The sequence below is a fragment of the Gorilla gorilla genome, chromosome Y (assembly GCF_029281585.2).
Source record: "Gorilla gorilla gorilla isolate KB3781 chromosome Y, NHGRI_mGorGor1-v2.1_pri, whole genome shotgun sequence".
NCBI classification, from domain to species: Eukaryota; Metazoa; Chordata; class Mammalia; order Primates; family Hominidae; genus Gorilla; species Gorilla gorilla.
Genome location: NC_073248.2, coordinates 32,435,380 through 32,462,539, shown reverse-complemented (window position 1 = coordinate 32,462,539; position 27,160 = coordinate 32,435,380).

Below are 27,160 nucleotides of genomic sequence, written 5' to 3'. Positions count from 1 at the left end.
AATGGAATGGAATGGAATGGAATGGAATGGAATGGAATGGAATGGAATGGAATGGAATGGAATGGAATGGATCTGAATGGAATGGAATGCAAACTAATCGAATGGGATGGAATGTATTTTAATGCACTCCAATGGAATGGATAGGAATGCACCTCACTGAAATGGAATGGAATGGAAACGAGTGGAATGGAAAGGAATGGAATGGATTCGAATGGAATGGACTGGACTCGAATTGAAAGGAAAGGAATGGACCTGAATGGAATGGTATGGAATGGAATGGAATGTTATGGTATGGAATGGAATGGATTTGAATGTAATGGAATGAATGGAATGGACTCTTAAAGATTGGGATGGAATGGACTGGAATGGAATTGAATGGACATGAATGGAAAGAAATGAACGGAATGAACGTGAATGGACTACAATGGAATTTAATGGAATGGACTGTAATGGAATGGAATGGAACAGACTTGAATGGAATAGAAGACACTCGACAGAAATGGAATGTTATTGAATGGACTCTACCGGAATGGAATGGAATTGACTCAAGTGGAATGGAATGGAATTGAATGGACTCAAAAGGATTTGGTTGGAATACAGACGAGTGGAATGCAATGGAATGAAATGGAATGGAATGGAATGGAATGGAATGGAATGGAATGGAATGGAATGGAATGGAATGGAATGGAATGGAATTGAAATTCCTTGAATGAGATTGAATGGAATGGAATTTACTACAATGGAATGGAAAGTAATGGACTGAAATGGAGTAACATGGAATGCAAGGGATTCGAATGGAATGGAATATAATGAAACCGAATGCAATGTATTCCAAGGGAATGGAATGGAATGGAATGGATTGGAACGGAACGGAAAGGAATAGAATGGAACTGAACAGAAGGGAATGGACCTGAACGGAATGGAATGGAATGGAATGGAATGGAATGGAATGGAATGGAATGGAATGGAATGGAATTTAGTCCAATGGAATGGAACGGAATGGAGTTTACTCGAATAGAATGGAATGGATTGGACTGAAATGGAATAGCATGGACTGGAGGGGACTCGAATGCAATGGAATGGAATGGACTCCAATGGAACATAATGGACTCGAATGGAGTGGACTTCAATGGACTCGAATGGAATGCAGTGGAATGGAACCGAACGGAATGGAACAGAACGGAACGGAATGGAATGGAGTTGAAAGGAATGGAATGGAATGGAATGGAATGGAATGGAATGGAATGGAATGGAATGGAATGGAATGGAATGGAATGGAATGGAATGGAAATGACTCGAATGATATTGAATGGAATGGACTCGAATTTATTGCAATGGAGTCTAGTTGAATGGAATGGAACAGAATGGAATCCAATGGAAAGAAGTGGAATGGATTCGAGTGGAATGGATTGGAATTGAATGGATTTTAATTGAATGGAAAGAAATGGTATGGAATGGACACGAAAGGAATGTAATTTAGTGCAATGAAATGGACTCGAATGGAATGGAATGGAATGGACTGCAATGGAAAGGAATGGGATGGAATGGAATGGAATGTACTCGAATTTCATGGAATGGAATGGAATGGACTAGAAATGAATGGAATGGAATGGAACTGACTCGAAAGGAATGGAGTGGAATGAACTCCAATAGAATGGAATGGACTCGAATAGAATGGAATGGAATAGAAAAGACTCGAGTGGAATGGAATAGAATAGAATGGCCTCGAATGGGATGGAATGTAATGGAATGGACATGAATGGAATGGAATGGAATGGAAAAAAATGAATGGAATGGAATGGAATGGAAACAAAATGAATGGAATGGAATGGAATGGAATGGAATGGAATGGAATGGAATGGAATGGAATGGAATGGAATGGAATGGAATGGATCTGAATGGAATGGAATGCAAACTAATCGAATGGGATGGAATGTATTTTAATGCACTCCAATGGAATGGATAGGAATGCACCTCACTGAAATGGAATGGAATGGAAACGAGTGGAATGGAAAGGAATGGAATGGATTCGAATGGAATGGACTGGACTCGAATTGAAAGGAAAGGAATGGACCTGAATGGAATGGTATGGAATGGAATGGAATGTTATGGTATGGAATGGAATGGATTTGAATGTAATGGAATGAATGGAATGGACTCTTAAAGATTGGGATGGAATGGACTGGAATGGAATTGAATGGACATGAATGGAAAGAAATGAACGGAATGAACGTGAATGGACTACAATGGAATTTAATGGAATGGACTGTAATGGAATGGAATGGAACAGACTTGAATGGAGTAGAAGACACTCGACAGAAATGGAATGCTATTGAATGGACTCAACCGGAATGGAATGGAATTGACTCAAGTGGAATGGAATGGAATTGAATGGACTCAAAAGGATTTGGTTGGAATACAGACGAGTGGAATGGAATGGAATGGAATGGAATGGAATGGAATGGAATGGAATGGAATGGAATGGACTCGAAAGCAATGGAACGCAACGGAATGGACTCAAGTGGAATGGAATAGAATTGACTCATATGGAATTGAATGGAATTGACTAGAATGGAATTGAATGGATTTGACCCGAGTGGAATGGAATGGAAAGGACTGGCATGGAATGGAATGGAATGGAATGGAATGGAATGGAATGGAATGGAATGGAATGGAATGGAATGGACTCGAATGCAATGGAACGCAACGGAATGGACTCAAGTGGAATGGAATAGAATTGACTCATATGGAATTGAATGGAATTGACTAGAATGGAATTGAATGGATTTGACCCGAGTGGAATGGAATGGAAAGGAATGGCATGGAATGGAATGGAATGGAATGGAATGGAATGGAATGGAATGGAATGGAATGGAATGAAATGGAAAGGAGTGGAATGGACACGAATGTAATGGAATGGACTGGGCTCAAATGGAGTGGAATGGAAAAGAATGGAGTGGAAAAGAATGGACTGGAATGTAATGACTTTGATATGTACTGGAATGGAATGGAATGGAATGGAATGGAATGAAATGGACTCAAGTGGAGTATCATGGAATGGAATGGACTGAAATGCAGTGGAATGGAATGGACTCGAATGGAATGGAATGGAGTCGAATGGGGTTGATTTGTATGGATTCGTATGAAATGGAATGGCATTGAATGGACTCAAACTGAGTGGAATTAAATGGAATAGTATGGAAAGGAATGGCATTGAATGGACTCGAATGGAATAGAATAGAATGGAATGGAATGAACCTGAGTGGAATGGAATGGAATGGAATGGAAAGGAAAGGAAAGGAGTGGAACAGAATGCACTCGAATGCAATGGAATGGAATGTACTCGAATGGAATGGATTGGAATGGAATGGACTGGGTTCAAATGGTGGAAAGGAATGGAATAGAATGGAAAATAATGGAAGGGGATAGAATGGAATTTAATGGAATGAGTTTGGAATGCAATGGAATGGAATGGAATGGAATGGACACAAATGGAATAGCAAGGAATGGAATGGATTCAAATGCAATGGAATGGAATGGATTCGAATGAAATGTAATGGCCTTGAAAGAAATGGATTTCAATAGACTCGTATGGAGTTGAATGGCATTGAATGGATAAGAGTGAAATAGAATGTAACGGAATGGAATGAACCAGAATGGAATGGAATGTAACAGAAAGGATTGTACCCGAATGGAATGGAATGGAATGGAATGTGATGGAATTGAATGGAATGGAATGGAACAGAATGGAATTTACACGAATGGGATGGAATGGAATTTACTTGAATGGAATGGAATGGAAATGACTGATATGAAATAGCATTATATGGAATGGACTCGAATGCAATGGAATGGAATGGAATTGAATGGAGCGGAATGGACTCAAATGGAGTGGAGTCGAAAGGACTCGAATGGAATGAAATGGAATGTAACCGAATGGAATGTACTCGAATGGAATGAAACGGAATGGAATGGAATGGAAGGGAATGGAATGGACCGCAACTGAACGAAATGGAATGGAATGGACATGAATGGAATGGAATGGAATGAAATGGAATATAATCGAATTACATGCAATGGAATGGATTCGAATGAATTGGTATGGAGCGTAGTTGAATGGGATGGAATAGAATGGACTCCAGTGGAAAGGAGTGGAATGAATTTGAATGGAATCGAATGGAATGGAATGGATTTGAATAGAACGGAATGTAATGGTATGGAATGGACAAGAATGGATTGGAATGGAATGAAATGAAATGGACTCGAATGCAATGGAATGGAATGGAATGGAGTCAAATGGAATGGTATGGAATGGAATGGAATGGAATGGAATATACTCGAATTATATGGAACAGAATTGAATGGACTCAAAAGGAATGGAATGGAATGGAATGGACTCGAATGGAATGGAATGAAATGGAAAGGAGTATACCAGAATGCAATGGAATAGAATTACCTCGAATGGGATGGAATGAAATGGAATGGAAGGGAATGTACTCGAATGGAATGGAATGAAATTTCACTGAAAGGAATGGAATGGAACGGAATGGAATGGAATGGAATGGAACCAAATAGAGTGGAATGGAATGGAATGCAATGGAATCGATGGGGATGGAATGTAAAGGAATGGGCACGAATGGAATTGATAGGAATGGACCCGAATGGAACAGAATGGAATGGTCCCGAGTTGAATTGAATGGATTGTAATGGACTCGAATGGAATGGAATGGACTCGAATGGATTGGAAATGGATGGAACGGAATGGAATGGAATGGAATGGAATGGAATGGAATGGAATGGAATGGAATGGAATGGAATGGAATGGTATGGTCTGGAATGAAGTTGATTAGAATGGAATGGAATGGTATAGTCTGGAATGGAATGGATATAAACGGAAGAGAATGAATGGACTGGAATGGACTCAAAAGGATTTGAATGTAATAGACTCGAATGGAATGGAAAGGAAATGAATCGAACGTAATGGAATGCAATCACCTCGAATGGAATACAATGGAATTTAATGGAATGGACTCTAATGGAATTGAATGGAAAGAATTGAATGGAGTAGAATGGAAGAGACTCGAATGGAATGAATTGGAGTGGACTCAAATGGAATGGAATGGAATTGACTCAAATGGAATGGAATGGACTCGAAAGGATTGGGATGGAATATGGTGGAATGGACTCGAATGGAATGGATGGGAATGGACTCAAATGCAAAGAAATGCAAAGGAATGGACTCAAATGGAATGGAATGGAATGGAATCGAATGGAATTGAATGTAATGTAATGGAAAAGAATGGAATGTAATAGAATGAACTGGAATGTAATGAGTTTTGAATGGAATGGCATGGAATGGACTCGAATGGAAAGGATTGGAAAGAACTCGAATGGAATGAAATGGAATGGAATGGGCTCAAATGGAATGGAATGGAATGGAAAAAATTGGAATGGAATAGAATTGACTGGAATGTAATGAGTTTGGAATGGAATGAAAAAGAATGGAATGGAATAGAGTGGACTGGAATGAAATGAGTGTGGAATGGACTGGACTGGAATGGAATGGAATGGAATGGTATATAATGCAATGGAATGGAAAGGACTCGAGTGGAATGGATTTCAAAGGACTCGTATGGAATGCAATGGCATTGAATGAACTACAATGCAGTAGAATGTAACGGAATGGAATGAACCCGAATGGAATGGAAAGTAAAGTTTTGAAATGTGATGGAATGGAATGGAATGGAATGGAATGGAATGGAATGGAAATTCCTCGAATGAGATTGAATGGAATGGAATTTACTACAATGGAATGGAAAGTAATGTACTGAAATGGAGTAACATGGAATGCAATGGACTCGAATGGAACGGAATATAATGAAACCGAATGCAATGTATTCCAAGGGAATGGAATGGAATGGAATGGATTGGAACGGAATGGAAAGGAATAGAATGGAACGGAACAGAAGGGAATGGACCTGAACGGAATGGAATGGACTGGACTGGAATGGAATGGAATGGAATGGTATATAATGCAATGGAATGGAAAGGACTCGAGTGGAATGGATTTCAAAGGACTCGTATGGAATGCAATGGCATTGAATGAACTACAATGCAGTAGAATGTAACGGAATGGAATGAACCCGAATGGAATGGAAAGTAACGTTTTGAAATGTGATGGAATGGAATGGAATGGAATGGAATGGAATGGAATGGAAATTCCTCGAATGAGATTGAATGGAATGGAATTTACTACAATGGAATGGAAAGTAATGTACTGAAATGGAGTAACATGGAATGCAATGGACTCGAATGGAACGGAATATAATGAAACCGAATGCAATGTATTCCAAGGGAATGGAATGGAATGGAATGGATTGGAACGGAATGGAAAGGAATAGAATGGAACGGAACAGAAGGGAATGGACCTGAACGGAATGGAATGGAATGGAATGGAATGGAATGGAATGGAATGGAATGGAATGGAATGGAATGGAATGGAATGCAATGGAATGGTATGGAATGGAATGGAATGGAATGGACTCGAATGGAATAGAAAGGAATGGACCCAATAGGAATGGAATGGAATGGAATGGAATGGTATTGTCTGGAATGGAATGGATTAGCTTGGAATGGAATGGAATGGTATGGTCTGGAATGGAATGGATTTGAATGGAATAGAATGAGTGGTATGGAATGGAATGGACTCGAAAGGAATGGAATGGAATGAACTTGAATGGAATGTAACGGACATGAATCTAACAGAATGGAATGGAATGAACTCGAAGGAATACAATGGAATTTAGTGGAATGGGCTCTAATGGAATTAACTTGAATGCAATGGAATGGACTGAAATGGAATTTAATGGAATTGAATCGAATGGAATTGAATGGAATGGACGTGAATGGAATGGAATGGAAGGCAATGGAATGGAATGGAATGGACTCGAATGGAATGGAATGGAATGGACTCGAATGCAATGGAATGCAAAGGAATGGACTCAAATGAAATGGAATTTAAGTGACTCGAATGGAATTGCAAGGAATGGAACCGAATGGAATGGAATGGACTCAAATTGAATGGAATGGAATGGACTCGAATTGAATGGAATGGAATGGAATGGAATGGAATGGAATGGAATGGAATGGAATGGAATGGAATGGAATGGAATGGAATGGAATGGAATGGACTCGGCTCTAATGGAATGGAATGGAATGGAGTAGAGTGGAATTTACTAGAATGGGATGGAATGGAACGGACTTGAATGGAATGGAATAGACTGGATTGGGCTCAAATGTAATGGAATGGAAAAGAATGGAATGGAAAAGAGTGGACTGAAATGTAAGGAGTTTGGAATGGACTGGAATTGAATAGAATGGAATGGATCAAAATGGAATATTATGGAATGGAATGGACTCAAATGCAGTGGAATGGAATGGTCATGAATGGAGTGGAATTCACTCGAATGGAATGGATTTGAATGGACTCATTTGGAATGGAATGGCATTGAATGGACTCGAATGGAATGGAATGGAATGGAATGGAATGGAATGGAATGGAATGGAATGGAATGGAATTAACCCAAAAGGAATGGAATGAAATGGAATGAAATGTGATGGAATGGAAAGGAATGGAATGGAATGCAATGGAACGGAATAAAATTTATTCGAATGGGATTAATTTGAATGGAATTTTCTGGAGTGGAATAGAATGGAATTAACTGAAATGGAATAGCATGGAATGGAATGTAGTATAATGCAATGGAACGGAATGGACTCCAGTCAAGTTGAGTTGAATGGACTCGAATGGAATGCAATGGAAAGGAACTGAATGGAATGTACTCGAATGGAATGGAACGGAATGTAATGGAACAGAACAGAACCGAACAGAACGGAATGGAATGGACTTGAATGGAATGAAATTGAACGGGATGGAGTGGCCTAGAATGATATGCAATGGAACGGACTCGAAATATTTGGAATGGACTCTAGTTGAATGGAATGTAATAGAATGGACTCCCATGGAAAGAAGTGGAATGGATTCAAATGGAATAGAATGGAATTGAATGGATTTGAATAGAACGGAATGTAATAGTATTTAATGGACAAAAATGGAATGGAATGGAATCGAATGAAATGGACTCGAATGGAATGGAATGGTAAGGACTCGAATGGTATGGAATGGAATGGGATGGAATGGAATGCAATGCAATGGAATGGAATGGAATGTGATCGAATTGTATGGAATGGAATTGAATGGACTCAAAAGGAATTGAATGGAATGGAATGGACTCGAATGGAATGGAATGGAATGAACTCCCATGGAATGGAATGGAGTGGAATGGAATGGAACAGAACGAAATGGAATGGACTCTCTTGGAATGCAATGGAATGGAATCGAATGGAATGCAATGTAATGGACTCAAAAGGAATAGATTGGAATTGACTCAAATGGAATGGAATGGAACTGAATGGACTCGAAAGAATTGGGATGAAATACAGTGTAATGGACTCGAAAGGAATGGAATGGACTTGAATGCAATGTAATGCAATTGAATGGACTCAAATGGAATGGAATGGAATCCACATGAACGGAATTTAATGGATTGGACCCGAATGGAATAGAATGGAATGGAATGGAATGGAATGGAATGGAATGGAATGGAATGGAATGGAATGGAATGGACTCCAATGGAATGGAAAGGAATGGAATGGAATGGATTTAAATGCTATGATATGGAATGGAATGGATTTGAATGGAATTGAATGAATGGAATGGAGTGGACTCGAAAGAATTGGAATGGAATGGACTCGAACGGAAAGGAATGAACATGTATGGAAGAGAATGTAATGGAATGAACTCGAATGGAATATCTTGGAATTTAATGGAATGGAATTTAATGGAATGGAATGGAATTGACTTGAATGGAATAGAATGGAAGAGACTTGAATGGAATGGAGTGCAATGGAATTCACTCAAATGGAATGGCATGGAATTGACTCAAATGTAATGGAATGGAATTGAATGGACTCGAAATGATTGGGATTGTATATAGTGGAATGGACTAGAATGGAATAGAATGGAATGGACTCGAATGCAATAGAATGCTATGGAATGGACTCAAATGGTATGGAATGGAATTGAGTCAAATGGAATTGAGTCAAATGGAAATGAATGGAATGGACCCTAATGGAATGGAATGGAATGGAATGGAATGGAATGGAATGGAATGGAATGGAATGGAATGGAATGGAATGGAATGGAATGGAATGGACTCGAATGGAATGGGATTGAATGAAATGGTATGGACTCGAATGGAATGGAATGAAATGGAACTGAAAGGAACAGAATAGAACGGAATGGAATGGACAAGAATGGAATGGAATGGAAAGGAATGGAATCGTATTGGTTGGAATTTATTGGAATGGGCTCGAATGGAATGGATAAGAATGGACTCAAATGTAAAGGAATGAATTGATCTCGAGTGGAATGGAATGGAATGGAATGGACACGAATGGAATGGAATAGACTCGAATGGAATGGAAAGGTATGCACCCGAATGGAATGGAATGAAATGCAATGGAATGGAATGCAATGCAATGGAATGGAATGGAATGGAATGGAATGGAATGGAATGGAATGGAATGGAATCGAGTGGAATGGTATGATATGGTATGGAAGGCAATGGGATGGATTTGAATGGAATAGAATGAATGGAATCAAATGGACTCGAAAGGATTGGAATGGAATGGACTAGAATGGAATGGACATGAATGGAACACAAATCAATGGGATGAACTCGAATGGAATATAATGGAATTTAATGAAATAGACTCGAATGGAATGGAATGAAATGGACTTGAATGGAATTGAAAGGATAAGACTCGAATGGAATGGAATGCAATGGAATGGACTCAAATGGAATGCAATGGAATTGACTCAAATGGAATGGAATGGAATTGATTGGACTCAAAAACATTGGGATGGAATAGATTGGAATGGACAACGATGGAATTGAATGGAATTGGTTCGGATGCAAATGAATGCAATGGAATAGACTAAAAATGAATGGAATGGAATGGAATTGATTCGAATGGATTGGAATGGAATGGAATGGAATGGAATGGAATGGAATGGAATGGAATGGAATGGAATGGAATGGAATGGAATGGAATGCAATGGAATGGAAAGGAATGGAATGGAATGGACTGGGCTCAAATGGAATGGAATGGAATGGAAAAGAATGGAATGGAATAGAATGGACTGGAATGTAATGAGTATGGAATGGTATGGAATGGAATGGAATGGAATGGAATGGAATGGAATGGAATGGACTGAAATTGAATAACATGGAACGGAAAGGACTCAAATGCGATGGAAGGTAATGGAATCGAATGGAAGGGAACGGTCTCAAATTGAATGGATTTGAATGGACTCGTATGGAATGGAATGACATTGAATGGACTCGAATGGAATAAAATGTAACGGAATGGAATGAACTAGAATGGAATGGAATGCAATGGAATGAAATGTGCTGGAATGGAATGGAATGGAACAGAATGGAATGGAACAGAATGGAATGGAATGGAATTTACTCGAATGGCATTGAATGGAATGGACTGTAATGGAATAGCATGGAATGGAATGAACTCGAATGCAGTGGAATGGAATGGAGTCGAATGGAACGCACTGGACGAGAATGGAGCAGATACGAATGGAATCAAATGGAATGCAATGGAATGGAACCAAATGGAATGTACTGGAATGTAAGGGAACAGAATGGAATGGAACGGAATGGATCGGAATTGAACAGAACGGAATGGAGTTGAGTGGAATGGAATGGAACTGAATGGAATGGAATGGAATGGAATGGAATGGAATGGAATGGAATGGAATGGAATGGAATGGAATGGAATGAACTGGAATGAATTGGAATGGACTCTAGTTGATTGGAATGGAATAGAATGGATTCCAATGGAAAGGAGTGGAATGGATTCGAATGGAATGGAATGGAATGGAATGGATTTGAATAGAACGGATTGCAATGGTATGAAATGGACACGAATGGATTGGAATGTAATAGAATGAAATTGACTAGAATGGAATTTAATGCAATGAACTGGAATTTAATGGAATGGAATGGAAGGTACTCGTATTATATGGAACGGAATTGAATGGACTCGAAAGGATTGGAATGGAATATAGTAGAATGTACCAGAATGGAATGGAATGGAGTGGAGTCCAATGCAAATGAATGCAATGGAATGATCTCAAATGGAATGGAATGAAATTGACTCAAATGGAATTGACTGGAGTGGACCCGAATGGAATGGAATGGAATGGAATGGAATGGAATGGAATGAAAAGGAATGCACTCGAATGGAATGGAAAGGAAAGGACTCGAATGCAATGGAATGTGATTGAATGGACTGGGCTCAAATGGAATGGAATGGAATGGATTTTAAAAGAATGGAATGGAATATAATGGACTGGAATGTAATGAGTTTGGAATGGACTGGAATGGAATGGACTCAAATGGAATAGCATAAAATGGAATGGACTCAAATGCAGTGGAATGGAAAGGACTCGAATGGAATGTATTGGACTCGAATGGAATGGATTTTAATGGAATCATATGGAATGGAATAGCATTGGATGGACTCGAATGGAATAGAATGGAATGGAATGGAATGGAATGAAACAGAATGGAATGGAATGGAATGGAATGGCATGAAATGTGGTGGAATGGAATGGAATGGAATGGAATATACTCGAATTGGCAGGAATTAAATGTAATTTACTCGAATTAAATGGAATGGAACGGACTGAAATGGAATAGCATGTAATGTAATGGAATTGATTTGAAGGCAGTGGAATGGAATGGGCTCGAATGGAGTGGAGTCGAATGGATTCGAAAGGAATGCAATGGAATGTAAACAAATGGAATGTCATGGAATGGATTAGAATGGAACAGAACGGAACGGAATGGAACCGAACCAAACGGATCGGAATGGAATGGACTTATGGAATGAAATGGCATGGAATGGACTCATATGATATGCAATGGAATGGACTCGAATGAATTGGAATGGACTCTAATTGAATGGATTGCAATAGAATGGACTCCAGTGGAAAGGAGTGGAATGGATTCAAATGGAATGGAATGGAATTGAATGGATTTGAATAGAACGGAAAGTAATGGTATGGAATGCACACGAATGAAATGGAATATACTGGAATGAAATGGACTCGAATGGAATGGAATGGAATGGACTCGACTGGAATGCAATGGAATGGAATGTACTATTATTGTATAGAATGGAATTGAATGGAATGAACTCCAATGGAATGGAATGGACTCGAATAGAATGGAATGGAATGGAAAGGACTCGACTGGAATGGAATGGAATAGAATGGCCTCGAATTGGATGGAAATGAATGAAATGGACTCGAAGGAATGGAATGGTATGGAACCGAAAGGATCGGAATGGAATGGAATGGAATGGACCCTAATGGAAAAATATGGAATGGAATGCAATGCAATCGAATGAGATGGAATGTATTCGTATAGACTCGAATGCAATGGATAGGAATGGACCCGAAGGGGATGGAGTGGAATGGTCTCGAGTGGAAAGCAATGGAATGTAACAGACGTGAATGGAATGGAAAGGACTCGAATGGAATGGAAAGGAATGGGCAACAATGGAATGGAATGGAATGGAATGGAATGGAATGGAATGGAATGGAATGGAATGGAATTGAATGCAATGGAATGGAATGGGATGGATTTAAATAGAGCGGAAAGTAATGGTGTGGAATGGACACGAAGTGAATGGAAAGAAATTGAATGAAATGGACTCTAATGTAATGTTTTGGAATGGACTCGAATGGAAGGGAATGGAATGGAATCAAATGGAATCGAATTGAATGTTCTCGAATTGTATGGAACGGAATAATCTGGACTCAAAAGGAATGGAATGGAATGGAATGGACTCCAATGGAATGGAATGGAATGAACTCCAATGGAATGGAATTGACTCTAATAGAATGGAATGGAATGGAAAGCACTCGACTGCAATGGGATGGAATAGAATTGCGTCGAATGTGAAGGAACGGAATGGAATGGATTCGAATGGAAAGGAATGTAATGGAATCGAAAGGAATGGAGTGGAAAGGAATCAAATGGACCCTAATTGAATGGAATGGAATGGAATGCAATGGAATCCAATGGGATGAAATGTAATGGAATGGACTCGAATGGAATGGTTAAGAATGGAAAGGAATGGAATAGAATGCAATGGTCTCGAGTGGAATATAGTGTAATGTAATGGACTCGAATGGAACGGAATGCACTCGAATGGAATGGAAAGGAATAGACCTGAAAGGGATGGAAAGGAATGTAATGGTATGGTATGTAATGGAATGGATTTGAATGGAATAGAATGAATGGAATGGCATGGATTTTAAAGGACTGGAATGGAATGGACTCGAATGGAATACAATGGAATTTAATGGAATGGACTCTAATGGAATGCAAAGGAATGGACTCAAATGGAAGGGATTGGAATTGACTCAAAAGGAATGGAGTGGAATTGAATGGACTTCAAAAGATTGGGATGGAATACACTAGAATGAACTCGAATGGAATGGAATGGAATGGACTCGAATGGAATTCAATGGAACGGACCCGAATGGAACAGAATGGAATGGAATGGAACGGAATGGAATGGAATCGAATGGAATGGATACGAATGGATAGCAATGGAATGGGCACAAATGGAATGAAATTGAATGGAATGGAAATGAATGGAATGGAATAGAATGGTCTGGAAGGTAATGAGTTTGGAATGGACTCGAATGGAATGGATTTGAAAGGAATCGTGTGGAATGGAAGGGCATTGAATGGACTCGAATGGAAAGAATGTAATGGAATGGAATGAATTGGAAGGGAATGGAACGTAATGGAATGAAATGTGCTAGAATGGAATGGAATGGAATGGACTCGAATGGAGTGGAATGGAATGGACTCGAATGGAGTGGAAACGAATGGAAAGGACTGTGCTCAAATGGAATGGAATGGAATGGATTGGAAAAGAATGGAATGAAATAGAATGGACTGGAATGTAACGAGTTTCGAATGGAATGGAAAAGAATGGAATGGAATAGAATAGACTGGAATGTAATGAGTTTAGAATATACTGGAATTCAATGGAATGGAATGGAATCAAATGGAATAGCATGGAATGGAATGGACACAAATGCAATGGAATTGAATGCACACGAATGGAATGGAATGAAGTTGAATGGAATGGATTGCAACGGACTCGTATGGAATGGAATGGATTTGAATGGACTCGAAAGGAATGGAATGTAACCGACTGGAAATATCCCGAATGGAATGGAATGTAATGGAATGAAATGTGCTGGAATGGAATGGAATGGAATGGAATGGAATGGAATGGAATGGAATGGAATGGAATGGAATGGAACGGAATTTACTCGAATGGAATGGAATGGACTGAAATGGAATAGCATGGAATGGAATGGACTCTAATGCAATGGAATGGAATGGACTCAAATGCAATGGAATGGAATGGACTCGAATGCAGTGGAATGGAATGGACTCGAATGCAATGGAATTGAATGGACTCGAATGAATTGGAATGGACTGTAGTTGAATGGAATGGACTAGAATGTACTCCAAGGAAAAGTAATGGAATGGATTCGAAAGTAATGGAATGGAATTGACTGGATTTGAATAGAACGGAATGTAATGTTATGGAATGGACACGAATGGAATGGAAAGGAATGGAATCAAACGGACGCAAATGGAATGGAATGGAATGGAATGGAAAGGAATGGAATGGATTAGAATGGAATGGATTTTTCTCGAATTGCATGTAACGGAATTGAATGGACTAAAAAGGAATGGAATGGAATGGAATAGAATGGACTCGAATGGAATGGAATGGAATGAGCCGAAATGAAATGGAATGGATGCAAATAAAATGGGGTGGAATGGAAACGAGTCGCCTGGAATGGAATGGAATAAAATGGCCTCGAATGGTATAAAATTGAATGGAATGGACTTGAATGGAATGGAATGTAACGGAACGGAAAAGAATGGAATGGAATGGAATTTAATGGAATGGAATGGAATGGAATGGAATGGAATGGAATGGAATGGAATGGAACGGAATGGAATGGAATGGAATGGAATGGAATGCAATGGAATCGAATGGGAAGGAATTAATTGGAATGCTCTCAAATGGAATGGATAGGAATTGACCCGAATGAAGTGGAATGGAATGGTCTCTAATGGAATGGAATGGAGTGTAATGGACTAGAACGGAATGTATTGAACTCGAATGGAATGGAAAGGAATGGACCTGAATGGAATGGACTCAAATGCAATGGAATGGACTCAAATGCAATGGAGTGGAATTGACTCGAGTGCAATTGAATGGACTGGAAGTTAAGTGAATGGAATGGAATGGAATGGAATGGACTCAAAGGAAATTGAATGGACTCTAATGGAATGGAATGAAATGGAATGGAATGGAATCGAATATAATGGAGTGGAATGAAATGGAATGGAATGCAATCGAAACGAATGGAGTCAAATGACATTGAATCAACTGGAATGGGATGGAATGGAATGTACTGTGATGGAATGGAATGGAATGCAATGCAATGCAATGGAATGGAATTTAATGAATCGCATGGAATGGAATTGAAACGAATGTAATGGAATCGAACTGAATGGACTCAAAGGGCATCGAATGGAATCTAAAGGAATTGGTGAAGTGGAGAGGAATGGAGTGGAATGCAGTGGAATGCAATAGGGTGGAATGGAATTGAATGCAGTGGATTGGAGAGTAGTGGAATGGAGCAAAATGGAATGGAATAGGTAGGAATGGTTTTGAATGCAGTGGAGTGGAATGGAATGCAATGGAAAGAAATGGAGAGAAATGGATTGCAATGGAGTGGAATAGAATGTAGTGGAGTGGGGTGGGATGTAATGGAGTGGAATGCAATGGAATGGAATGGAATGGAATGGGAAGGAATGGCCTCAAATGGAATGGACTCGAATGGAATGGAATAGCATGGAATGGAATGGAATGGATTTGAATGCAATGGAATGGAATGGAATGAAAAGGAATGGAATCTAATGGAAAGGAATGGAATGGAATGGAATGCAATGGCATGGAATGGAATGGAACGGAATGCAATGGCATGGAATGGAATGGAATGGAATGCAATGGCATGGAATGGAATCGAATGGAATGGCAACAAATGGAATGGAATTGAATGGAATGTTATCAAATGGAATGAAATCCAATGACAGAGAATGGAATCAAATGATATTGAATGGCATCCAATGGGATCTAATGGAATGAAGTGAAGTGTAGTTGATTGGAGTGGAATGTTGTGGAATGGAATGGAGTGGAATGGAATTGAATGGAGTGGAGTGGATTGGAGTGGAATAGAATGGAATGCAAAGGGAAGGAAAGGAATTGAATGGAATAGAGTGGAGTGGAGTGCAATAAAAGGGAATGCAAAGGAATGGAATGGAATGGACACGAATGGAATGGACTGGAATAGAATGGACTCAAATTGAATGCAGTCGAACGGAATGGACACAAATTGAATGGAATTGAATATAATGGAATGGAATAGAATAGAAGGGAATCAAGTGGAAATGAATAGAATGGAATCAAATGGAATGAAATCGAATGGAATAGAATCTAATGGAATATGATAGAAAGGAATGTAAATGAATGGAATGGAATGGAATCAAATGGCATCAAATGTAATGGAATTGAATGTAATTGAATGTGAAGTGGAAAGCAATGGAGTGGAATTTAGTGGAATGGAATGGGGTGGAAAAGAATTCAGTGTAGTGGTGTGGGGTGGAGTGGAAAGGATTGGAATAAAATGGAATGGAAGGAATGGAATATAATGGCATGGAATCGTGGGGATTTGAGTGGAATGGAATGCAATGCAATGCAATTGAATGGAACGGAATGGGCCCAAATTTGTTGGATTTTAAAGGAATGGAATACAATGGAATGGACTGAAATAGAATGGAATGGAATGGCACGGAATTGAATGGAATGGAATCGAACGGAATGGAATCAAATGGAATGGAATGAAACAAAATGTAATTTAACAAAATGGAAGTGAATAGAATGCAATCGAATGGCATCAAAAGGAATCCAGTGGAATCGAATGGCATCGAATGGAATCAAATGGAATGCGGTGCAGTGGAGTGGAGTGAGGTGAAATGGAGTGGAATATAATGGGGTGGAATGGAATTGAAAGGAGTGGAATAAATTGGAGTGTTATGGAGTTCAATGGAATGGGAATGAATGTAATGCAATGGGATGGAATGGAATGGAATCGAATCGAATGGAGTGGAATCACATGGAATGGAAACAAATGGAATGGAATCACATGGAATGGAATCGAATGGGATCTAATCGAATGGAACAGAATTGAAGGGCATTGAATGGAATCGAAAGGAATCAAATAGCATCGAATGGAATCGAATGGAATGTGGTGAAGTGGAGTGGAGTGAGGTGGAATGGACTGTAATAAAATGGTGCGAAATGGAATTCAATGGATTGGAGTGGATTGGAGTGTTATGGAGTTGAATGGAATGGGAAGGATTGGAATTGAACGGTGTGCATTGGAGTGGAGTGGAATGGAATGCAGAGGAGTGGAATGGAATGGGATGGAATGGGATGGAATGGAATGGAAAGGAATGCAGTACAATTGAACGGAGTGGAATGGAGTGGACTTGAATGTTTTGGTGTGGAGTGGCATGGAATGGAGTGGAGAGGAATAGAATGGAAAGGAAGGGAAGGGAAGGGAATGAAATGAAATGGAATGGAAAGGAATGGAATAGAATAGAATGGAATGGATTGGAATGGGATGGACTCGAATAGAATGGGTTGGAATAGAGTGGAGTCGAAAGGAAAGTACTTGAATGGAATGGCATCAAATGGAATGGCATCGAATGGAATGGAATCGAATGGAATGGAGTCAAATGGAAAGGAATCAAGTGGAATTCAATCTAATGGAATGGAATCTTGTGGCATCGAATGGAATTGAATCGAATTCGGTTAAGTTGAGTGGAGTGGTATGGAGTGCAATGGAATGGGGTGGAATGGAATTGAATGGAATGGAGATGAGTGGAGTGGAATGGAGTGGAATGGAATGGAATGGGAAGGAATGGAATTCAATGGACTTGAGTGGAGTGAAGTGGAGTGGAGTTAAGGGGAATGGAGTGGAGTGGAGTGGAATGGAGTGGAGTGGAGTGGAATTGAATAGAGTTGAGTGGAGTGGAGTTGATTGGAGTCGAGTGAAATGGAATGAACTGGAATGGAATGGCATGGAGTGGAGAGGAATGGAGTGAAAAGGAATGGAGTGGAGTGGAGTGGAAAGGAACTGCGAGGAGTGGAATGGAATGGAATGGACTAGAGTGGAATGGATTCAAATGGAATGGACTGGAATGAAATGAAACTGAATGAAACAGATTGAAATTGAATGGACATGAATGGAATGGACTCAAATGGAATGGAATTGAATGTAATGGAAATGAATTCGATCGAATGTAATCAAATGCAATGCGTTGAAGTGGAGTGGAGTGGACAGGAATGGAGTGGAATGGGATTGGGTGGAAAGAAATTGAATGGAGCGGATTGGAGTGGAGTTGAATGGAGTGGAACGGAAAGACAAGGCAAGGAATGGAATTGAACTAAGTGAGTGAATTTCAGTGGAATGCACTGGAATGGAATGTAAAGGAGTAGAGTGGAGTGGAATACAAGGGAGTAGAGTGGAGTGGAATGTAGTGGAGTGGAGTGGAATGGAGTGGAGAGGAGTGGAATGCAATGGGATGGAATGGAGTGGAGTGCAGTAAAGTGGAATGCAATGGAATGGAATCAGTTGTGTACAGGGGAGTCGATTGGAATGGAATGGAATGGAATGGAGTGGAGTGCAATAAAGTGTAATGCAATGGAATGGAATCAGTGGTGTTCAGGGGAGTGGAGTGGAATGGAATGGAGTGGAACAGAGTGGAGAGGAGTGGATTGGAGGGTAACAGAATGGAAGGGAAATTAATGGATGGGAGTGCAGTGGAGTGGAGCCAAGTACAGTTGAATGGAATGGAATGGAATGGAATGGAATGGAATGGAATGGAATGGAATGGAATGGAATGGAATGGAATGGAATGGACACAAATGGAATGGACTAGAATGGAATGGAATCGAATGCAATTAAATCCCAATGAACGGAGTTGAATGGAAAGTAATCGAATGGAATGTAATTGAATGGCATTCTAGGGAATCGAATGGAATGTGGTGAAATGGAGTGGAGTGCAGAGGAATGGGTTGGAATTGAAAGCGGTGGAATTGAATTGAATGGAGTGGAGTGGAGTCGAATGGAGTGGAATGGAATGGAATGGGAAAGAATGGTATTGATCAGGGTGGAGTGGAATCAACTGGAGTGGAGTGGAATGCAATGGAATGGAATGGAATGGACTGAATTGGAATGGAGTGGAGTGAACTGGAATAGAGTGAAATGCAATACAATGGAATGGAATTTAGTGGAGTGAAGTGAAGTGGAATTAAGAGGAGTTGAGTGGAGTGGAATGGAATGGAATGGAAAGGAATGGAATGGAATGGAATTGAATGGAGTGGAGCGGAGTGGAGTGGAGTGGAGAGCGACAGAATGGAATGGAATGGAATGGAGTGGAGTGGTGTGGAGTGGAGTGGTGTGGACTGGAGTGGAGTGGATAACAATGGAATGGAATGGAATGGAATGGAATGGAATGGAATGGAATGGAGTGGAGTGGATTGGAGTGGATAGGAGTGGAGTGGAGCAGAATGGAATGGAGTGGAGTGGAATGGAACTGACTGAAAAGGACTCGAGTGGAATGGACTTGAAACAAACGGACTTCATTGGCAAAGAATCGAATGGAATGGCACCGAATGGAAAGCAGTAGGATGGAATGGAATGGAATGGAATTGAATGGAATGGAATGGACTTGAATGAAATGGACGGGAATGGAATGGTTTACAATGGAATGGACACTAATGGAATTGACTCCAAAGGAATGGACTCTAATGGAACGGAAACTAAAGGATTGGAATCGAATGGAATGCAATAATAAGGAAAGGAATGGAATGGAATGGTTTTAAATGAACTGGACTGGAATGGAATGGACTGGCAGAAAACGGATTCGAGTGGAGTGGATTGCAATTGAGTGGATTCGAATGGAATGGAATGGAATGGAATGGAATAGAATAAAATGGAATGGAATGGAATGGAAAGCAATGGAAAGGAACTGAAAGGAATCGAGTGGAATAGAATCGAATGGAACGCAATCGAATGGAATGGAATCACATGAAATGGAACTGAATGGAATGGACTTTAATGGAATGGACTCGAATGGAATGGACTGGACTGGAAAGGAATCGAATAGAATGGAAAGGAATGGAATGCAAGGGAAACGACTTAAAAGGAATGGAATGGAATGGAATGGAATGGAATGGAATGGAATGGAATGGAATGGAATGGATTCGAATGACGTGGACTGGAATGAAATGGACTGGAATAGAATGGAATCGAGTGGAATGGACTGGAATGCAAGGGACTCGAAGGCAATGGAATGGAATGGAATGGAATGGAATGGAATGGAATGGAATGGAATGGAATGCAATGCAATGCAATGCAATGGAATGAATTGGAGTGGAAAGGAATGGAATGGATTGGAGTAGAATTGAATGGAATGGAATGGAATGCAATGAAATCAAATGGAATGGAATGGAATGGAATGGAATCGAATCGAATGGATTGGTATCAAATGGAAAGGAATGGAATGGAATGGAATGGAATGGAATGGAATGGAATGGAATGGAATGGAATGGAATGGAATGGAATGGAATGGAATGGAATGGAATGGAATGCAATGCAATGCAATGGAATGGAATGGAATGGAATGGAATGGAATGGAATGGAATGGAATGGAATGGAATGGAAGGGAATGGACTCGAATAGAACGGAATCAAATGGAATGAAATCGAGTGGAATAGAATCAAATGGAATGGAATCAAATTGAATAGAATGGAATCTAATGGCATCGAATTGAAACAAATGGATTGCATGGCATCCAATGGATTTGACTGGAATGCGGTGAAGAGGAGTGGAGTGGAGTGGAATGGAGTGGAAAGGACTGGCCTGGTAAGTAACGGAATTGAACAGAGTGGAGTGAAGTGGAATTGTATGGAGAGGATAGGAATGGAATGGGGTGGAATGGATTGGCATGGTAGGGAAGGGAGTGGAATGAAGTGGAACTGAGTGGAGAGAATGGATTGGAAAGGTAAGGAAGAGAGTGGAATGTAGTGGAATTTAGTGGAGTGGAATGGAAAGGAATGTAAGGGAAGGGAATGGAATTTAATGAAAGGGAATGGAATGAAATGGATTGGAATAGAGTCGAATGTAGTGTAGTGGAATGGAGTGGTGTGGAGTGGAGTGGAAAAAATGAAGTGGAGTGAAGTGCAGTGGAATGGATTGGAGTGGAATGCACTTGAATGGAATGGAATGGAGGGATCTGGAGTGGAGTAGACTGGAGTGGAATGGAGTGGAGTAAGGAAAAGTGGAGTGGAGAGGAGTGGAGTGGAATGCAATAGAATGGAATAGAATGGAGTGATGTGGAGTGGAGTGAAGTGGAGTGGGGTGGAATAGAGTTGAATATGGAGGAGTGGAGTGGAGTGGAAAGAAGTGGAGTTCAATGGAATGGAGTGCAGTGGAATGGAGAGAATGGAATGGCTTGTAATGGAACCTAATGGAATGGAATGGAGTGGAGTCGAGGGATATGGATTAGGGTGGAATGGAGTGGAGTGTAGTGGAATGGAATGGATTGCATTGGAATGGTGTGTAGTGGAATGGAATGGAGTGGAGTGGAGTGGAATGGAGTGAAGTGGAGTGGAGTGCAGTGGAATGGAATGGAATGAAATGGAATAAAATGGAGTGGAGTGGAGTAGAGTCGAATGGAGTGGAGTGGAGTGGAATTGAGTGGAATGTTGTGCAATGGGATAGACTGGAGAGGAATAGAATGGAATGGAATGGATTGGAATGAAGTGGAATGGAATGGAATGGAATGGGATGGGATGGGATGGAAAGGATTGGAATCGAATGTAATGGAATGGACCTGAATGGAATGGACTCTAATCTAACGGAATCTAATGGAATGGAACAGAATGGAATGGAAGGTAATAGATTGAAATGGGGTAGAAAGGAGTGGAATGGAATGGAGTTTGGTAAGATGTGATGGAGTGGATTGGAGTGGATTGGAGTAGAATGGAATGGAATGGGATGGAACGGAATGGTCCCAAATGGCATCGATTGGAATGTGGTGAAGTGGAGTGGAGTGTAATGGAGTGGAATGGAAAGGGATGGAATGGAAAACAATGGAGTAGAGTGGAGTGGAATGGAGTGGAATGGAATGGAATGGGCATGAAGGGTATTGAACGGAGTGGACTGGAGAGGAATAAAGTATAATGCAATGGAAAGGAATGGAATGGAGTAGTGTGGAGTGGAGCGCGGTGGACTGGAGTGGAACAGAGTGGAATAAAAATGAGTGGAGTGCAGTGGAACGCAGTTGAATGGAATACAATGGAGTGATTTGGAGAGGAGTGAATTGGAGTGGGGTGGAATGGTGTGGAGTGGGGATGAGTGGAGTGGAGTGGAATGAAGTGAAGGTGAAAGGAATGGAGTGGAGTGGAAGGGAGTGGAATTTAATAGAATGGAAAGGAAAGGAATGGAATGGAAAGGAACGGAATGGAATGGAATGAAATTGAGTGGTGTTTAGACGAGTGGAATGGATTTTGGCGGAGTGAAGTGGAATGGAATGGAACGGAATGGAGTGTAGTGGAATTTAATGGAGTGGCGTGGAGAGGAGTGTAGTGAAGTGTAGTGGAGTGCAGTGGAATGGAAAAGAAAGGAATGTAATAAAAGGAAATGGAGTAGAGTGGAATGGAGTAGAACGGAGTGCAGCAGAATGGAAAAGAGTGGAATGGAGTGGAATGGAGTGCAACAGAATGGAATAGAGTGGAATGGAATGGAGAGGAATAAAACGGGATGGAATGAAGTGGAATGGAATGGAATGGAATGGAATGGAATGGAATGGAATGGAATGGAATGGAATGGAATGGAATGGAATGGAGTGGATTTGATTGGAATGCAACTGAATGGAATGGAATGGAGTGATGTGGAGTGGAGTGGGGTCGAGTGTAATGGAGTGTGTTTGGGAGGGCTGGAGTGGAGTGGAATGGAATGGAATGGACTGGAGTGGAGTGCAAAATAGTGCAATTGGGAGGGTTGGAATGGAGTGGAGTGGAGTGGAATGGAGTGGAGTGGATTGGAATGGAGTGGAGTGGAATGGAGTGAAGTGGAGTGGAGTGCAGTGGAATGGAATGGAATGGAATGAAATGGAATAAAATGGAGTGGAGTGGAGTATAGTGGAATGCAGTGGAGTGCAGTGGAATTGAGTGGAATGGTGTGCAATGGAATGGACAGGAGTGGAATGGAATGGAATGGAATGGACTCAAATATAATGGAGTGGAATGGAATGGACACGAATGTAATTGACTCGAATCTAATGGAACAGAATGGAATGGAAAGGAATGGAGTGAAATGGGGTAGAAAGGAGTGGAATGGAATGGAGTGTAGTAAGACGGGATGGAGTGGAGTGGAGTGGATTGGAGTAGAATGCAATAGAATGGGATGGAATGGAACGGTCTCAAATGGAATCGATTGGAATGTGATGAAGTGGAGTGGAGTGTTATGGTTTGGAAAAGAAAGGGGTGGAATGGGAAAAAATGGAGTGGAGTGGAGTGGAATAGAGTGGAATGGAATGGAATGGGCATGAAGGGAATTGTATGGAGTGGAGTGGAGTGGACTAAATTATAATGCAATTTAATGGAATGGAAGGGAATGGAGTGGATAGAGTGGAATGCATTTCTATGGAAAGAAATGGAATGGAATGGAGTGATGTGAAGGAGAGTGCGGTGGAGTGGAGTGGAATGGAGTGGAATAAAAATGAGTGGAGTGGAGTGGAATGGAGTTGAATGCAATTGAGTGGAACAGAATGGAGTGATTTGGAGTGGAGTGAATTGGAGTGGGGTGGAATGGAGTGGAGTGGGGATGAGTGGAGTGGAGGTGAATGAAGTGAAGGTGAAAGGAATGGAGTGGAGTGGAATGAAGTGGGGTTTAATGGAATGGAATGGAATGGAATGGAACGGAATGGAATGTAATGGAGTGGTGTTCAGTCGAGTGGAATGGACTTTGGTGGAGTGGAGCAGAATGGAATGGAATGGAATGTATTGGAGTGGAATTTAATGGAGTGGCCTGGAGAGGAGTGTAGTGAAGTTGAGTGGAGTGGAATGCAGTGGAATGGAAAGTAATGGAATGTAATAAAACGGAATGCAGTGGAGTGGAATGGCATGGAGTGGATTGGAATGGAGTGGAATGGAGTGCAACAGAATGGAATAGAGTGGAAGGGAATGGAGAGGAATAAAAGGGAATGGAATGGAATGCAATGGAATGAAGTGGAATGGAATGGAATGGAATGGAATGGAATGGAATGGAATGGAATGGAATGGAATGGAATCAAATGTAATGGATTGGAATGGAATGGAATCAAATGTAATGGATTGGAATGGAATGGACATGAATTGAATGGAATTGAATCTAATGGAATCGCATGGAATGGAAGAGAATGGAATTGAATGGAATTTAATGAAATAAAATGGAATGGAATGGGCTCGAATGGAATGGACTGGAATGGAATGGACTAGAATGGAATAAAATCCAAAGAAATCGAATGTAATGGAATGGTGTGCAGTCGAGTGGAATGGATTTTGTTGGAGTGGAGCGGAATGGAATGGAATGGAGTGGAGTGGAATTTAATGGAGTGGTGTGGAGAGGAGTGTAGTGAAGTGGAGTGGAATGCAGTGGAATGGAAAGGAATGGAATGTAATAAAACGGAGTGGAGTTGAGAGGAGTGGAATTGAGCGGAATGGAGTGCAATAGAATGGAATGCAGTGGAATCGAATGGAGAGGAGTAAAATGGAATGGAATGGAAAGGAATGGAACGGAATGGAATGGAATGGAATGGAATGGAATGGAATGGAATGGAATGGAATGGAATGGAATGGAATGGAATGGAATGGAATGAAATCGAATGAAGTGGACTGGAATGGAATGGGCACTATTGGAATGGACTTTAATCTAATGGAATTGAAAGGAATGGAACAGAATGTAATGGAATGGAATGGAATGGAATGAAATGGAATGGAATGGGCTCAAATGGAATGGACTGGAATGGAATGGACTGGAATGGAATAGAATCCAAAGGAATGGAATGGAATGGAATGCAATGGAGGGAATTGTGGTAGAAAGCAGTGGAAGAGAATGAAGTGAAGTAGGATGGGATGGAGTGGAGTGGATTGGTGTGGAATAGAATGGAATACAATGGTCTCAAATGGAATCGATTGGAATGTAGTGGAGTGGAGTGGAATGGAGTGGAATGGAATGGGGTGGAATGGAATTGAATGGAGTGGAGTCGAATGGAATGGAATGGAGTGGTGTTCAGTCGAGTGGAATGGATTTTGGTGGAGTGGAATGGAATGTAATGTAATGGACTGGAGTGGAATTTAATGGAGTGGTGTGGAGAGGAGTGTAGTGAAGTGGAGTGGAGTGCAATGGAATGGAAAGGAATGGAATGGAAAAAAACAGAGTGCAGTGGAGTGTAATGGAGTGGAATGGAGTGCAATAGAATTGAATGGAGTGGAACGGAATGGAGAGGAATAAAATGGAATGGAATGAAGTGGAATGGAATGGAATGGAATGGAATGGAATGGAATGGAATGGAATGGAATGGAATGGAATGGAATGGAACGAAATCGAATGTAATGTACTGGAATGGAATGGACACGATTGGAATGGACTTGAATCTACTGGAATTGAATGGAATGGAACAGAATGGAATCAAATGTAATGTAATGTAATGAAATGGAATGGAATGCGCTCCAATGGAATGGACTGGAATGGAATGGACTGGAATGGAATAGAATCCAAATGAATGGAATGGAATGGATTGGAATGGAATGCAATGGAGGGAATTGTGGTAGAAACGAGTGCAAGAGAATGAAGTGGAGTAGGATGGGATGTAGTAGACTGGAGTGGTGTGGAATAGAATGGAATGGAATGGTCTCAAATGGAATCGATTGGAATCTGGTGGAGTGGAGTGGAATGGAGTGGAATGGAATGGGGTGGAACGGAATTGAGTGGAGTGGAGTGGAGTGGAGTATTCTGCAGTGGAACTTAATGGAATGGAGTGGACAGGATTGCAATACAACTGAATGTAATGGAATGGAGTGATGTGGAGTGGAGTGAAGTGGAGTGGAATGGAGTGGAATGGGAAGGATTGGAGTGCAGTGGAATGAAATGGAGTTGAATGGAATGGAATGGTGTGGAGTGAAATGGAGTGGAATGGAATGGTTTGGAGTGAAATGGAGAGGAATGGAATGGAATGGAATGGAATGGAATGGAATGGAATGGAATGGAATGGAATGGAATGGAATGGAATGGAATGGAGTGGAGTGGAATGCAATTGAATGGAATGGACTGGAGTGGAGTGGAATGGAGTGGAATGCAACTGAATGGAATGAAATGGAGTGATGTGGAGTGCAGTGGCATGGAGTGTAGTGGAGTGGAATTGGGAGGGTTGGAGTGGAGTGGAGTGAAATGGAATGGACTGGAGTAGAGTGGATTCGAGTGCAATAGAGTGGAATTGGGAGGGTTGGAGTGGAGCGGAGTGGAGTGGAATGGAGTGGAGTGGAATGGAATGGAGGTGAGTGGAATGGAATGTAAAGGAATGGAATGGAAAGGATTGGAGTGGAGTGCATTGGAATGGATTGGAGTGGACTGGAGTGGATTGGAGTGGAAAACAATGGAGTGCAGGGAAACGGTATGGAGTGTACTGGAGTGGAAGAGAGTGAAGTGGAGTGGAGTGCAGTGGAAGGGAATGGAATGGAATGAAACAAAATGAATTGGAGTGGAGTGGAGTGAAATGGAATGGAGTGAAATGGA